The 15,953-nt window shown below is 34.1% G+C and overlaps 1 protein-coding gene across 4 annotated transcripts in view; it reads right to left on the bottom strand.

The window, feature by feature from the left end:
- LOC124360581 overlaps positions 1 to 15,953 on the bottom strand; it is a 497,152-nt gene that overhangs the window by 125,644 nt on the left and 355,555 nt on the right. The gene's annotated exons all lie outside the window — the stretch shown is intronic.

The following is a 15,953-nucleotide window of genomic DNA, read 5'->3' as shown; positions in this document are numbered from 1 at the left end:
TGGATCCTTATTTAACATACTATATTTGTTTAAAGTATTCACGATTTTCTTTTTATACATTATTGTGTCTAGTACTACAGTAGCGTCTCTTTTGTAAGATTTAGACCGGTAATGGACGAAACCGGCCACCCTGTTCCTCAGATAAGAGGAAAAGAGCTGACTCAATTCCAGAGCTTTAACTGATTTATGGGCCATGGAAAAGTTTAATAAGTAAAACAATCAATAAAAACAATAAAACTCTGAAATAAAACAGCATTTTCTGTTTCACCTAACAGATGAATATTTTTAGTATTATGAAGTGACCACTTTTTTGGCGGACTATGGATGGATGTTTTTGCATGGAGAAAAACTTTCACAGAACATCACGCACGTTTATGTTTTTTACATACTTTCAAAGTAGAATGATACCTTTACTGAAACCTAAACAAACCATTAAATAAACATCTGATATGAACAACGTTCACAATGAAAAATCTGTTAGGAGAGATTAAAAGAGAAATATAACCACAATAACATACATTATATCTGATAGGAAAATAACAAAGCACTCTAATATAATAGTGTTTTATAATGATTTGTTTTGAAACTGTTCGATTAGTTTACTCATATTATTATTGATGTACATTTTGTCCAAAATATTGAATCGTCTGGACCTATCCCTGCTTCTGCAGGCTTTTCTGTCAAACAATCATAAAAAGACTAAAATAAATGGTAAAATACTGGTTTGAATAAATCTTCGAACTAAGAATTTATTTATTAATGAATCCAATGTAAAATTGATTAACTGCATAATTTAATAATAACATTCAAAGCTCATTAGATTCTAAATTTAATTTCAGCACGGTTAATATTAATTCCTGTTCCAGTTCATTACTAGTTTCGTCCTGATGGGATTTAAAAAAGGATTAAAAATAAATTGATTAGGTCTTTTATAGCTAACAAAGCAGTAGTGTAATTTAATCCTGGAAGAAAATTGGTCTTTCTGTTGATTATAATTACTCAATTACATTGGGCCTTACCCTACATTCATTTAAAAAATAAACTACGTACAGTATAACAGATTTTAATACAAATTTTACTGAAGAAAAGTCAAAACCATTAATTGACTTTTTAAAGGATGAATTAAATTTAACAATGTCAAATGATAAAAAAACAAGTACAAAAAAATATGGAACAACAATAGATGCTGTGTTTACAAGATATTTAGCAAGATTTTATTCCAGAGTATTTATTTAATATTTCAGTTATTATAAACTCATAATTTGATTTTTAGAATATAATGGCAATGAAAATGAAGTAATTATTTAGGAAATATAAGATTGTAGTGAAAATGATACTGACCAATTCATAGAAACTAATAGTATAAACAATAATAATGAAAATGTATAAATATTTATTACTTTAATATTTTAGAAGTCAGTGATCATTGTAATATATGAAATGTAAAAGATATTACAGAAATATGTATTAAATTAAAAGAAAATACAACACTTTGTTTGTTAAAGAATTGAGTGTCTCATATTATTTTAAAATAAGCATTTAATAATTATGAAATGTACTTTTTCAAGATCCATACTGTGAATATGAGAAGTAGTCACTTCTGTTGGTCAGTCCCGTGCTGCCTTTCCATTAAAAAAAAATATTATTTGCATTTGTGTCTTTGTTCTTAGGAGTCATTTTTAAAATAAAAAATAACTATGAAATCCAAACAAACTGCAACAGTCTAAGAAATCTCAGAAAATAAAATTCAAATACACACAGTGATTCTGAGATCTAGACCATAAACTAAGGGCGAAGGCATCTAACTTTCTCAACCATTGCTATCTGGTTTATTGTTTTAGAAGTACTGCTATATTCAGAACATACCAGTACTGAATTTTTATCTCTCACCTTGTATGATGAAGATACAGTCAAACCTCAATATAACGAACCTCAATATAACAATTTCCTTGATATAACAATTTTTTTTTAAACCCCTAGAAGTCTCCATAAGAATCAATGCAAATTTCACCTCTACATAACGAATAAAGCATACTCACATCCTTGATATAACGAATTTTGAGTAATCCTGGAAAAAATAAATCACCCACGGTATAATGAATTTTTCATTGTTAGAACTGCTTGTAGCAAAATTAACCTCTATATAACGAATTTTCCACAACTGCACCTTGTTATAACGAACATACACAAACGTCGCAACGGTAACAAAGGACAACAAACAAACAATCGTGTCTCGACATGAAAGCTTGTCTTGAAATGAAAGCATAGTCACAGCCAATCCGGTCTGAATTGCTAAACGAGTTTATTCAGTTGTCATGGAAAGTTTGGATTGTGCGGAGCTTCAGAATTAAGTTACTGTAGTTTAGTGACGATGGACACCAATAACAAATAGAAACGGCGCGCTATAAGCGTAGAGTGTAAAAGAAAAATTATCAAATGCTTTGAAGACAATCCGACGGAAAAAACAATTGGACATCGCGAAAGAATTTGGCATTCCGCCCAGGACTTTAGCTACAATTTTAAAAAAGAAAGAGAAGTTCGATGACGGAAGTGTACTGTATTCTAAAATCAGAAAGATAAGGTCGTGTGAGCTGAAGGACGTAGAGGAGTGTGTGCTTAAATGGTTGAAGCAGTGCCGAGACAAAAATATTGCAATAAGTGGACCTATACTTCAAGAAAAAGCCCAACAGTTTGTTTTTGAACTGGGACACGATAACTTCTGAGCTAGCAATGGACGGTTGCAAAACTTTAAAAAACGAAATGAACTTATTTTTCAAAAAGTGTGCAGTGAAAGTGCAAAAGTCGATGAAGGTGTTTGTACTGAGTGGAAAGATAATCTTCCCGGGCTAACCGAGGGATATGAACCAGAAAACATCTATAACTGGATTGTTTTTCAAATGTTTACCTGACAAAACATGGTCATTTAAGGGTGATAAATGCTGTGGTGGAAAAAATAGTAAACATCGTTTAACAGTTATGCTGGGAGCAAACTGCACAGGGACTCATAAATTAAAGCCTTTAGTAATTGGAAAAGCGAAAAAAAAAAACCACGTTGTTTTAAAAACGTGAATGAACTTCCTACAGACTACATGGCGAATACAAAGGCTTGGATGAATTGTGACACTTTCAGGGCATGGCTTCAAAGTGTTAACAAAGATATGAATAAGAAAAGAAGAAAATTTTAATCTTCATTGATAACTTCACCGCTCATGGAGACATTCCTAGGCTGAGTAACATTAAGGTCGAGTATCTTCCTCCAAACACAACCTCCAAACTGCAACCGCTTGACCAGGGCATTATCCGAAGTTTTAAAGTAAATTATAGAGAAGAGGTCATACAACAGTTCCTTAGAGACATGGTAAAGCCGTTTACCTACAAATATCAATGTCTTGGACGCCATGTGGATGATCACAAAAGCATGGAGTAAAGTTATAGAAACTACAATTTGTAATTGTTTCAAGAAGAGTGGATTCACTGTCACAACTCAGGAGGACAATTCAGACCAGCCTCCTTCCTACACAAGAAATCAACACTGCGGAGGGTTGGGAAACAGTCAAAGAAGCATTAGAGCTAGATAAGGATGCAGAGTTCGAAGACTTTGTTACTTTTGATGACAACGTGGCTGTGTGTGGGGAGTTGACAGACGCTGACATAATTTCTTCTGTGACCTCTGTTCCAGACGAAAATGTGGCTGCCAAAAATGATGATGACGATGAACCAGATTGTGTAATGCCCAACCCTAATTTAAAAGAGGCTCGTGAAGCCATTGGTGTTCTAAAGTGTTTTTTTTATTAAAAAGGGTGGTTTGAGTGAAAATGTGGTAAAATCTATAACTGAATTGGATTGCTCATTGGATATTATCAACGTCACATTACGTAAGCAGACTACTATTACTGACTTTTTCTCTAACAAACAGGGTGAAAACAGCATCAATAATGATGCCATTGAAACACAAAATGTAGATTAGGCCATTTAAACTTTAACAATTCGTAATTTTCAGTTTAGTAATACTGTACAGTACGAGTACTGTATTTTTTATTATTTATACTGTACAATTTTTAAGTTTTGTTCAGGTCATGTTTAATTATCAATTTTCTTTTAATGTGTTTTCAAAGTACATAGCTACTGTATTACAGTTTTTCTGTTTACATACTATATTTTTAATTAAAAAAATAAAATAAAGTTTCATTGCTCCAAATTAAGTGCATTTTTATTTCATTTTACACACTATTTAAATACAGTACAGCATACGATTTCACGAACGAGCCGAGCCGATAGTCTGTTAACCTAGATGTAGCGAAATTGTACCTAATCTAACCTCAATGTAACGAACCTCATAAAAAAATACTCAATATAGCCTAACGAATTTTCTGTCCGGTCTCTTGAGGTTTGACTGTAGCATGTTATAATTCAGTCCATGGTTTGTCTTTCTCCACATAGCTATGAGCACCAGGTATATGCTAGAATTTCATGATTTTCAATTTGTTTTCTCTTGTTAATTATTTTGACTTTGACGAGTTCATCGCCATATGTTGATTTTGCTCGCTTAACCCTATGTATTAAGTCTTTTTAAACATGAAGAAGACACTAGATTCTGTACTCAAAACATAGTATTCTATCCTTATAACACATAACAATAGCAATAGTCCCAAATCCTGTTTTCTTTTCTTATCATGCAATGGCAATGATAACATTTAAACAAAAGGAGTATAAATTATTGGTATTTTCACATGTGTGGTTGTAAATTAAATGATTTCTTTTTAAAATTTCTACCTGTTACTCTACCTGTCAAAAGTCACTCAGTGACGGAGAATAGCCTTAATTGAATTTATTAAAAAGAAGGGAAACAGAGACAACTCTCTACTTTAAACCTATAGACGAATAAGTCTCACCTCCTTTATGGTCAAAACATTGGAGAAAGTTCTGAACAGGTACGTAAGGGATGAGGTACTCAGAAACTCGCTCTTGCATGTAAATCAACATGCAATTACAGTCAGAAGATCCACAATAAAAGCACTGCATAGTGTAGTTGGCAGTATGGAAAAGGTGTTAGAAAATAAGGAAATCATGATGTATGCTTTCATGGACATAGAAGGAGCATTTGATAATACAAACTTTTCTTCCATAGAGAGAGCAACGAGAAGGAGAGGTCTTTCACAAGTCATAATCATTTCGTTGATAAGTCTATTACAAAACAGATATAAGAGGGCTATTAAGAAAGTAGATTACGTTTTGATATAAACAAAAAAACAAAGTACAAGATAAAATTGTATTATATACATTTGAAAGTGACGGTAAAATACTATTTTTCAACATAGTCACCATACAAATTTAGGCACTTATCATAGTAGTGAACTAGTTTTGAAATTCCAGCATTATAAAATCTTGCTGCCTGAGACCAGGTAGTCACACCCTTCCGCATTTCCATATTGTTATCAAAGCGCTGCATTGCAATTCACATTTTTCACCCAATTCTCGTGTCCTGTAATGATTCGATTGAGCAGCTTGTCACCATCTTTTTCATAAGTGTCCAAAAATATCAATGAAGCTGGGATACATTTGTTTGTATGGGTTTCTGTTAAGATTTTCGGTACCCATCTTGTACAAAAGTTATGATTATTTAATTTCTGCATAACAAACTCCATGGTTTTGTGTAATTAACTCCTTGAAATTTGAAGAAAACTAAGTAAGAGTTCTGTTATTGTGGATTCTGTATAGATTATAGCGGCCTTATATAATCTTTCCATTGACTTCAGAAACAATTTTATTGGTCACAACTCATAGGATTTTCAATTGCATCACACATTTTAAACTGCTATTGTAAAATAACCAGGAGTGACAGTAACCTCTCACTGGATGAATAGACACTGAATGGAGAAATTCCCTGACATTAAAATGGCCATGATAGTCCTATCCGAAGCAGCTACAGAGCGAAACGTAATCTACTATCTGGGTAGCCCTCGTATAATCATACCTTTAAATGAAGAATCAAATACGGTGTTGGCGAGGAGGGGATGTCCACACGGAAGTGTTTTATTGCCACTGCTGTGGAACTAAAAATAAATGGAATGGGACACATGTCCATTCAAAAAGAAATAAAGGGACTAGACATGATCTAGACAGCCTCGGACATAAAAACTAAAAGCTCTGATTTTGAAAAACCATACAAGATTACTATAGGAAATAACACAGAGTGTCAGTTGAAAGTTAGAGATCCCCCAGAACAGAGCCAGGTGGTATTCTATATGGATGGCTTGTGATTGGCAACTGGTTTGGGATTGGGAGTATTTTGGCCAGGCATAAGATATATTGATACCCTAGGCTCAATAGCGATTGTATTTCAAGCAGGAGTTTGAGCCATAGAATTATGCGCATGACTAATAATAACCAAGAAATATAGGGTGTTTATACATGAATATCAGTGTTTTAACACTTTGTAGTTTTTTTTTACATATAACTTAAAATTATAATTCATACATCTAATCATAGAGCAACTCAAACAGTTTTGTCACTTGTGCGCATGCGGATGCAATATTTTCCTACTCTATCCATTAGAAAGTGCTAGTAGCAAAAATGGCGACTCATGAACAGAAGTCTTTTTGTTCTGCTGTTTGCAAAGACTAAATCTGTAGTGACTGTGCAACATGTGTTCTGTATAAAATTCGGTTGTAATCCTCCAGGTGATAATAAAATCCATAGGTACGGACTTTACAAAGGGAAGAGTACAGGACGACCGAAAAGAGTGTTGAGTGAGTGAGAGAGAGACTGTCATGCTTGGCCCACTGAAATCAGTTTGGAAGGCTAGTCACGAATTAGTGCAACTCCAGTGCTTGGAAAGTTTTACGGAAACACTTTGTTTGCGGTTGATACAGGCTCTAAAGCCTTCAAACTATGGTTTACATGCCAATTTTGCAAACAAAATGTTGTTCCACGACAATGAAGATTTTCTGGATCATGTTGTTTTCAGTGATACTCGTATATCAACATTTCACCTCAGTGGTCAAAGTGGGCCATAAAACACTCACGAGTTTGTATAATTGCAGTGAGACTCCCCTAAATTGAATGTTTTGTGTGCCATATCTAGGTGGAAAGTTTATGGGCCTTTCTGTTTGGAGAAGGAATCATAACTGCTATTTCTTGTCTTGATACTCTAAAACTATGGCTATTTCCTCAGTTGGACCACAGAACTTCATTTGGCAACAAGATGGTGCACTGCCTCACTGGCATAATTCATTACGTGATTGGTTGAACATCATTGTACCCGACTGCTGAATTGGCCTAATGACAAAGAGACACACCACAACCTAAACAACAACATGCATTTAGCTTGTTGATGCTGGATTGTGTGTCTCGGCTACCAGCTGACCTATCCGACTTAAGGGGTAGGATTGAAGCAGCTATTGCAACAATCACTTCAAACACATTGATAAAAGTTTGGGAAGGACTGGGCTATCAACTTGATGAGTGCCATGTGACAAATGGAGCTCACATTGAACACTTGTAAGCTTGTAGGTATAACTATTTGAGTTTCTCTTTAATTTCATCTATTAATTATACATTTAGGTTTAAATATTAAATATTACAAAACGTTAACACTCCGATACTCATTTATAGAAACCCTATATAATAAAGCAAAAATTCTTATTCTTTCAGACAGCCAGGCTGCTCTTAGGACGTTAAGAGACTACGACTTTGATTCAAGGCTGGTGTTTAGTTGTCACCTAATGCTAAAGGAATTGGCAAAACATAACCAGGTTGATCTGGTGTGATTACGAGGCCATGAAGGGCAATTACAATTGCTAGAGAGCTGAAATTTTCACAGAATATTTTTAAAACCTATTTAATGAATTTTGTAGAGTTTGAAAATGTTCAGTGCATAAATGGGTAAGTAATATAAAATCAAATGTTTAAACCTCTTTGTGGGACACCCAGTATAGTAGTAACATTGCTAAATAACATTAATTTGTAAATACAATGTTAGTATATACATTAAAAGTACTATGACACCGTGGGAGAGGTTGGTGTGAATCGAGTAATCTAATCAGGACAGCTGACATTTAAGTTGTAAACTCTAAAAAATAATCAATACTTTGAAGACTGATTTCTGGAAATCAAGATTGATTTGCTAGTCTTGGACATCTAAATAAACTTTTAATATAGCAATAATTATGATTTATTATTAAATAGTGAACATTTCTGCGGCTTAAAAATATCTCTGTACTTATTCACTGTGGCGTTGTCCGTACTTGTGGTGTAACATGTTCACAATGCCAACAGGATTGAATTTGTTAAGGGGATACACCATCACTTCCAGCTGTCAATATTGATGACAAGGGTTATTACTGATTCTACTGTAGAGTGCTTAAAGTCTGTAGATTACTTCACTTAAATCTTTTAACATTGATAAAACTATTTGAAAATATTGAATGTAATTACTTTTATTTGTTGTCAACACCAGTTTTGATTAACTTGTCTAAAAAACTTTACCTATTTTTCATTTCAACTAGTTCATTACTGTACTTCTTATTATTTAATGTATTACTATTATCAGCATAAACAACAATAATTTACTTCAAAATTATAATTAAAGTCTCCTACTGTTACTGATTTATAATTAGACCGCTGAGAGAGAAAAATAAAAAAATTGTAAAAAGAGGCAAGTAAAGCATTTGGGTTACCTGCAGGAATATGGATACTTACAATTTTATATTATCCACAAAGATAGCTGATAAGTTATTTGAAGAAAAAATCTTCAGAACAAAACTGACATCACAAACTTTTGCATCAAGGGTATCATGAGTGATTACTAGGAAACTTCACCTAATATACCATACCTAGTAACTATTAGCCATTAATGAGGAGATTTCTTCCTCCTTAAGCCTAACAGCGATTTTTCTACACACGACTAACCACGTATGCAAATTTAATATTGTGTTTCTGTCCTGCATTATTTTGTGGTTAAATTAGTTTTGTGATTTTGTATTAGTTTAGTGGTATAATTTTAGTTTAGTGTTTATACTAATGCCTTGTTTTTAAAAATGGCATACAGCCAAGACGCTAAGGTGTTGTGGTGGTTAGAGGACAGCAAACATGACACTGATGACTCTCATGGACCCAGTACACAATAATGACAACTACAACTCTGAAAAGTCACTTTCAGAAGATATAACACCAGGTATAAGTGATAAATTTACTGACCAGACTAATTGTAGTTCAATGGACATTAACAATAACAAACATTTCTTGCCTCAAATTAAACCTTTAGAGCAGGTTCAACATTTTGAAGTCCCCAGCAGTATTGGAGGAGAAGAATATACAGAGCTAGTAGTTCTATCTAGACCTTCCATTTCCAAAAATGTGCATCAGTTTAGTAACAATGATGGGACTTCCGATGATTATTTAAATTCTGTTTGTGGGAGTGTAACGTCTAGAGGACTCTACTAATAGAGAGCATGCTCCTGTTTGTACCAGAAGTAATAGAGGTTGTTCTGTTTTGTGTGGTCAAGGGGCTGTGCGTGATTATGCATGGATCCAAGAAGAACCACCTGTTAGTAGAAGTCCACATATGTGTGGAAAAAATAGAACGTGTTATGGAACTTGTATCACACAATCCCCTGTGACAAAGTTTCATCCTCAAAATATTGTAACCAAATTACTGGGGGTGAAAAAAAGTTGCAAGAAACCATAAAACAGTGGTTGAGTGTTGGAAAAACTTTTTCCCTGATAGTATGATATTGTAAGATTTACAAATCAAAGAATTACTACCATGAGCAAAAAATATGGAAGGGGATTTCGGGACTGCCAGCTGACCTATGAAACTGAGTTGTCTGCATTTCTTGGGCTTATATACATTATTGGAGTCAAAAAGAACAGCTACATTAATTTGGATGCGCTTTGGTGTACTATGGTACAGCACCTGAAATTTTTATTGCCAGGTATGTCCCAGCAAAGATTTCGATTGCTATCACAGGCACTAAGATTTGATGATGAAACTACTTGTGCTCAGAGAAAAAATTAGATAATTTAGCCCTTGTCCATCAAATTTTTGAAGATTTTGTAGAAATATGTGATGATAGCTATAGCGTTGTTGAAAATGTGACCATAGATTCAATTCTATTCAATGATTCTATATTGTCATTATTTAACAATTATACAAAATTGTATGACATGCGTCATTAATCCTATTTTTCAGCCAATAAGCTTTGTCATGTATAAAACATTTAAAATTTAAATTAAATAAAATAAAAATTAAATAAACATTTCAAATAAGTAATAGTAATAGTAATAATAATAAAAATGCATCCAATAAATAACTACACATATACACATATTTAAAAATCTGTCATATCAATTGAGTTGCACACATATTTTAGCTCTGACAACGTTGGTTGCTGAGTTCCAGGAACTCGCCCACGGAATAAAATGTGTTTTCTATTAAATATTGTTTCAACGCCTTTTTGAATTTTGATTGATTTGTGATAGATTTGATGTTTTCTGGTAAACAATTAATAAATCTGACACCCATCTGAAATGGGAGATGGCCATGAAGCTGTACTCTGTGTTGAGCAACTCTAAAGTTTTCTCCAGCTCTTGTATTATAGCCATGGACATCCCTACCTTGCACCAACGTACACCTGAAACAACAGAACATGCTCGTCTCAAGCACGTACATACACACGCAATGTCAGTAATTTGAGCTCCTTAAAGGATTCTCTACACGACTCTCAGGAAGTTAAGTTATTGATTATGTGAACAGATTTCTTTTGTAATATAAATAATCTTTGAAAATACGAATTTGGACAAGTACCCCACAGTGTAATTCCACAAGATATGTGTCAAAAAATTAGTCCGTAGTAGGCAATTCTCAATAAGGGCTTAGGGCAATGATTTAATAATTGTCTTAGCAACTATATATTAGACGAAATTCTTTTACAAATATTTTCAATACGCATACTCTAGGACAGACAACAATCTATGTTGATACCGAGGAATTTAGTGGTATATGTTTCAATCAATGATTTTTCACCAATCATTACCGATGGTGTGGATTTATTTAAAATTCTCTGGCTATACGTACTAACAGGAAACATTATCAGATTTACAGCCATATGACAAGAAAACATAAAGAAATATATAAAACTTTAATATAGTGATGGTTGAGAAAAAATCTCTACACACGACTAACAGTAATATTTTTAGACATGACTAACGGTGGATTAAAGACTACTGTAATGAAATTTAGTAATACCTTTAACTAGAATAAGGCCTTATTAATGTCCTCTTCCGTAGACTAATGGTTATAGTCTCGGCTCTCTAACTGAGAGATCACGGGTTCAAATCCCGGGGAGGGCCAATAATGTATAGGCACGAAAAAGTGTGTGTACTTTGAAAATAAACCATTGCACATCGAAGCCTACATAGCTGTAGCTGAGGCTTAAAAGAGAACACAAAAAAAGGCTTTATTAAGCAAGAACTCAACTAGGTTAATGATTACATTTTATAAAGAATGATATTGTAACTATGTAAACAACAATAAAATGAAAACATTTGAAGCTAATACAGAGTGAATAAAAAATCAGGACCCCCTCCCCTCTATTTTGTTCTTAAGTTTATGTAAGGAGATATCCTTTGGGTAGAGATGCAAGATGTGCAAAGGAAGTATCATTTGTTGATTTGGAAAATTTTGTGTGCCCCCCAAAATTGGAGGCAACAAAAATTTTTAAACATTTTGAAGAGGATAAAAAACTTTAAAAATTGTGAAAATTAGAGATCACTATCTCTTTCCCATCCAAAATATTAGCCAGAAACCAGAAAAGTACTTTTGATAACTCACCAAGTTGCCAAGTCAAAGTCCTCCTACTATTTGGCACTGAAACATGCGTAGGGTGAGCTCCTCTCTCACAACATTTTGAAAAGTCTGAAGTGGTATTTGGTTGCAGGCCTCAACAATTCTGTTTCTGAAATCTTTAACATTTTCTACTGGTGTCTTGTAAAGTATGGATTTAATGTGACCCCATAGAAAAAAGTTCATGGGTGTAAGGTGACTGTGCAGGCCATTCTATTAGACCACGCTTACCAATCCAATGACCACATAGTTGATTTCCCAAGATATTTTGTACTGTACGGTGAAAATGTGCCGGGGCACATCCTGCTGGAAGCGAATGATGTCTTCAACAAATTCATGTTCATTTTCCTTATTAACAGTAGTTATTGCAGGGAAAATTGATTCTTCTAACATAATACAGTTCTCCATTAAGATTCCCATTAATAAAAAATGGTCCAAAAATTGTATTCCCAAAAATCTCGACCCACACATTTACTTGTTAGAATGACAAAGCGATTTGACTCAAAATCAGTACCTGCAATAACAATAAAACACACACAAATTTTGCAAAACAGTAACCACACAATAATAAATTATACCACTGGATAATAATAATCCATTGGATAATAACCACTCTAAAAGTATGACATGTTCTGACGAGATTGAAACAAAGAAGGGACTCGTTTATACTAAACTGTTGTTTGAACCGGGAAAGCCCAGTCACTCTTTGCAAATAATCTTCTTATCAGTGTACGTTATAATCTTCATTGGATCCTTTGTCCATTGCATTCCTAATTGATTCAGAACCTAATTGATTGTAACAACCAATAAACTGGTTTCCACACATATAGTAGTAAACTTTACAACAACGAAAATTTAATTGTAAAAACAATAAAAATATTGATGACCTATTATTTTGTATGGGAAAGAGATAGCGATCTCTGGTTTTCACCATTCTTTAAGTTTTATTATGCTCTTCAAAATTATGAGTCACTTGAGAGGGATGTACATTTAAAATTTATTTGTTGTCCCCAAAATCCCACATTTTTGGAGGAAATTGCACCACTACCCAAAAGATACCTCCTTATCAAACTTTAAAACAAAATAGGGGAGGGGTGTCCTGACTTTGTGGCGTCAGCCACTTTTATTTTGTTGGCCGTGGTCGGGCAAATAGCTGTGCCGAGCCTCTCTCGGTTACAGCTGGTGTTGTCATCTGCGCTGGCAAGGTTGCTAACCTTTTTGCTAGTTGCAGCTGTTTTTATTTCTTGTCTTTACTTGTTACTTTCAAAGATTATTCGGCTAGATGTTTAGCTACTCTCTTCTCCTGGAACTAGCTCACGGTTAGGACATTCTGAATATATTCTGTGGGCGGAGAGTTTTGAAACGTTCTTCAAAGCAGGCTGTCCCGCTCCCTATAGGTCCTGGCAGGGTTGTATCGAGTCCTTGCCTTCCAGTAAAGGTCCACATACCTCACAGTTTTATTTTAGATCCCAGTAGTTCTTCCAAATTCAGTGCAATAACCTTAATGCTTAACCAATATATAGTCATTGCAACTATTTATTCAACCTGTATATTACATTCTAACCCTTTACTGTAAAAAGTAAATAGCCAAGTAAATAGTGGCTCTCTTAGCATGAGTGTTCCTCCTCAGATAATCAGAATTAAATCCAGTTGGCTTCCAAGTCTAGACCAAATTGGGAGATCTCACCTACCTCCAGTTGAGTGAGCAGCTTAGGTTACACAATTTCTTCCTTTGTCAAAGGTTCAATTGATCTCTGAGTAAGGCAGTGATTAGTCTCATATGAACAATCTTCAACAGGTTCACCTGCAGGTGCCAATTGTCTAGTAGAAAGAATGATCTCACAGCCATCCGGAAGTCTAATATGTGCATACCAGTACTCAGAATTGGTTTCAATAAGACATACCTCCTCAACTAAATGGGTCATATTTAATTCTTTAATTTTACTTGAGTAGTACAGGTCCAGAGATAAGTAGCCAAGCAGGAATTGAGACACCACTAGTTGATCTTCAGGATTGGAGAAACATCCATTCATGTGGCGTAGCAGTGGTAGCTGTGAAAAGCAGAGATTTTATGCTATCTTCCAGTTCTTAGTTTCTAATCCTTTTAAGTTCAGAGTAAGATCACTTGAATTCCATATGACCTCAATGTAATGTTCCCACTCATAATTTCTTCTTGGATTGTATGGTATAGTAAGCTAGTAATTACAACTCCCAAATTGTGCAAAAAGGCTTTTAAATTATCTGACATAAATGCAATTCTTTGGTCAAGATAAAAATATGCAGAAGTCCAAATAAAGAAAATAAATTGCATAGATGTCTTCTTAATGTCAATGAAGAAATATTTGAAAAAGGGAATGCAAAAGGAAACCTTGAGTACTCATTGACAATTGCTCTATTAAACAATTGTTTGTCATGGTAGGCAGAGGTCCTTTAAAATTAATGTTGAGATGCTTTTGGAAGCATCTCAACATTGTGAGTGAAGACGCTTTTATTTCGTGTCTGTTTTCCTTCTTGTAAAATCCTAGGTTTTAATTTTGAACCGATATTGCTCGACAAAATTATAGATTTCACCTTCTCATAAGTGAAAAGTACATTCTTGTCCTATACATAAGGAAACATCCTCATAACACTCACAATCTTACATGCCAATCATTCAGGTCAGTGATGCCATGGATGATGGGTATGATGAGTAAGTTCATCATCAGTTATTTTTGTGGCAGTAATAAAAATAGTAAAAGTCAAATAACAATGTATCCCTGGAGGAAATAACAATACAAAGAAACCTCCACAACAAATCTTGATGTTGTTTTTTTTGTACATCAGTTAAAGTATGATGTTCAGGTTTTAAAAGCAGCTTTGTTTTTGAGTAGAGGCACTTCATACATGCAACAGGTTCAGAACATGACTCTTAAATCATAATCTCAATTCTTGGACACTGAGAAAAGTGCCACAATTAACTGTCATCAAAAATTTAGAATAAATTCCCAGTGCAACAATTTGTATTCCAGCAGCTTGCTTCTGTGAACAGCCACAATACCAGAAATGGCGCACTGTACAATCTCCCAGCACACCACATGAAGCTGTATGAATCTAAAACATCGTACATCGGCAGGAAATTCTTCAATAGGCTACCACAAGAACTGCAATACAAGAGAAGCTCCTCACTGAAAGCAGCGTTGAAGAAATGGCTATTGGACAGACCTTTTTATTCTCTCGAGGAATTCGTACAAGGAACATTCCAGAACTGACCCAGCCACCTCTGAATAAAAGGCTATTGTAATTGTTTAAAACGTTGACACCATTTTGTAATCTTGATGATTATAAATAAAGATAATTGTGATTCTGATTATAATTCTGTGCAAACAGTAATACAGTCTGAAGAGGAGGTAAGTTAACAGGAACAGCTGGGGTTACATACATTCTGCCTGAGCTCATGACTTTGGGACTTTGTGAGAGAAACAGTTTGTTTTCTATTTGGCTGAGGAGGGTGCTGAGTTTGAAGTATTGGTATTTGCAGGGCATAAGAATACTTCCTCTACCTAAAGACAAGTTGGTTATTTGGTACTTTCAATAAAATGTTTCTACATGTAATACCAAACTGAAGATTTCTCTTTGACAAGAAAGCAAATATGTCAGAATAATTATTTAATTAATACATTATATACTTAATAATAAGACTATATAATATTCATTATTTAGCATACAATTAATACAATATTAGTTCAAATAATTACTTCATTGGTTATGATTTTGATGAGAAAATAATAATAATATAATATATTTTACTATTCATCTCTTTTGTATTTTCCATTTTTCTGGTTCCTGATGGTAGCACGATAAGAAACTGATACAGAGTTGGTTTAGTTCTTCAGGAGCCTCCTAATTCTCAAATGCATAACATTTCAATAACCATCTATAACGATCTGATTATACTGTTCCTATATCTTTACCTGAGAAGTCAGGGATGTGCAGTTCAGAGTTAGTTCATTTTCAACTGAAAATGTACATTGATTGGTTCCAATCTATTGATATTCTACTAGCATTTTAGTCTACCTAGCATTATTGCATTACTAGCATTATTACAAGATGTCTTTGAGGCTCTTGCAAC

Source organism: Homalodisca vitripennis, chromosome 4 (assembly GCF_021130785.1).
Source record: "Homalodisca vitripennis isolate AUS2020 chromosome 4, UT_GWSS_2.1, whole genome shotgun sequence".
NCBI classification, from domain to species: domain Eukaryota; kingdom Metazoa; phylum Arthropoda; class Insecta; order Hemiptera; family Cicadellidae; genus Homalodisca; species Homalodisca vitripennis.
This window is presented reverse-complemented; position numbering and strand designations above follow the sequence as displayed.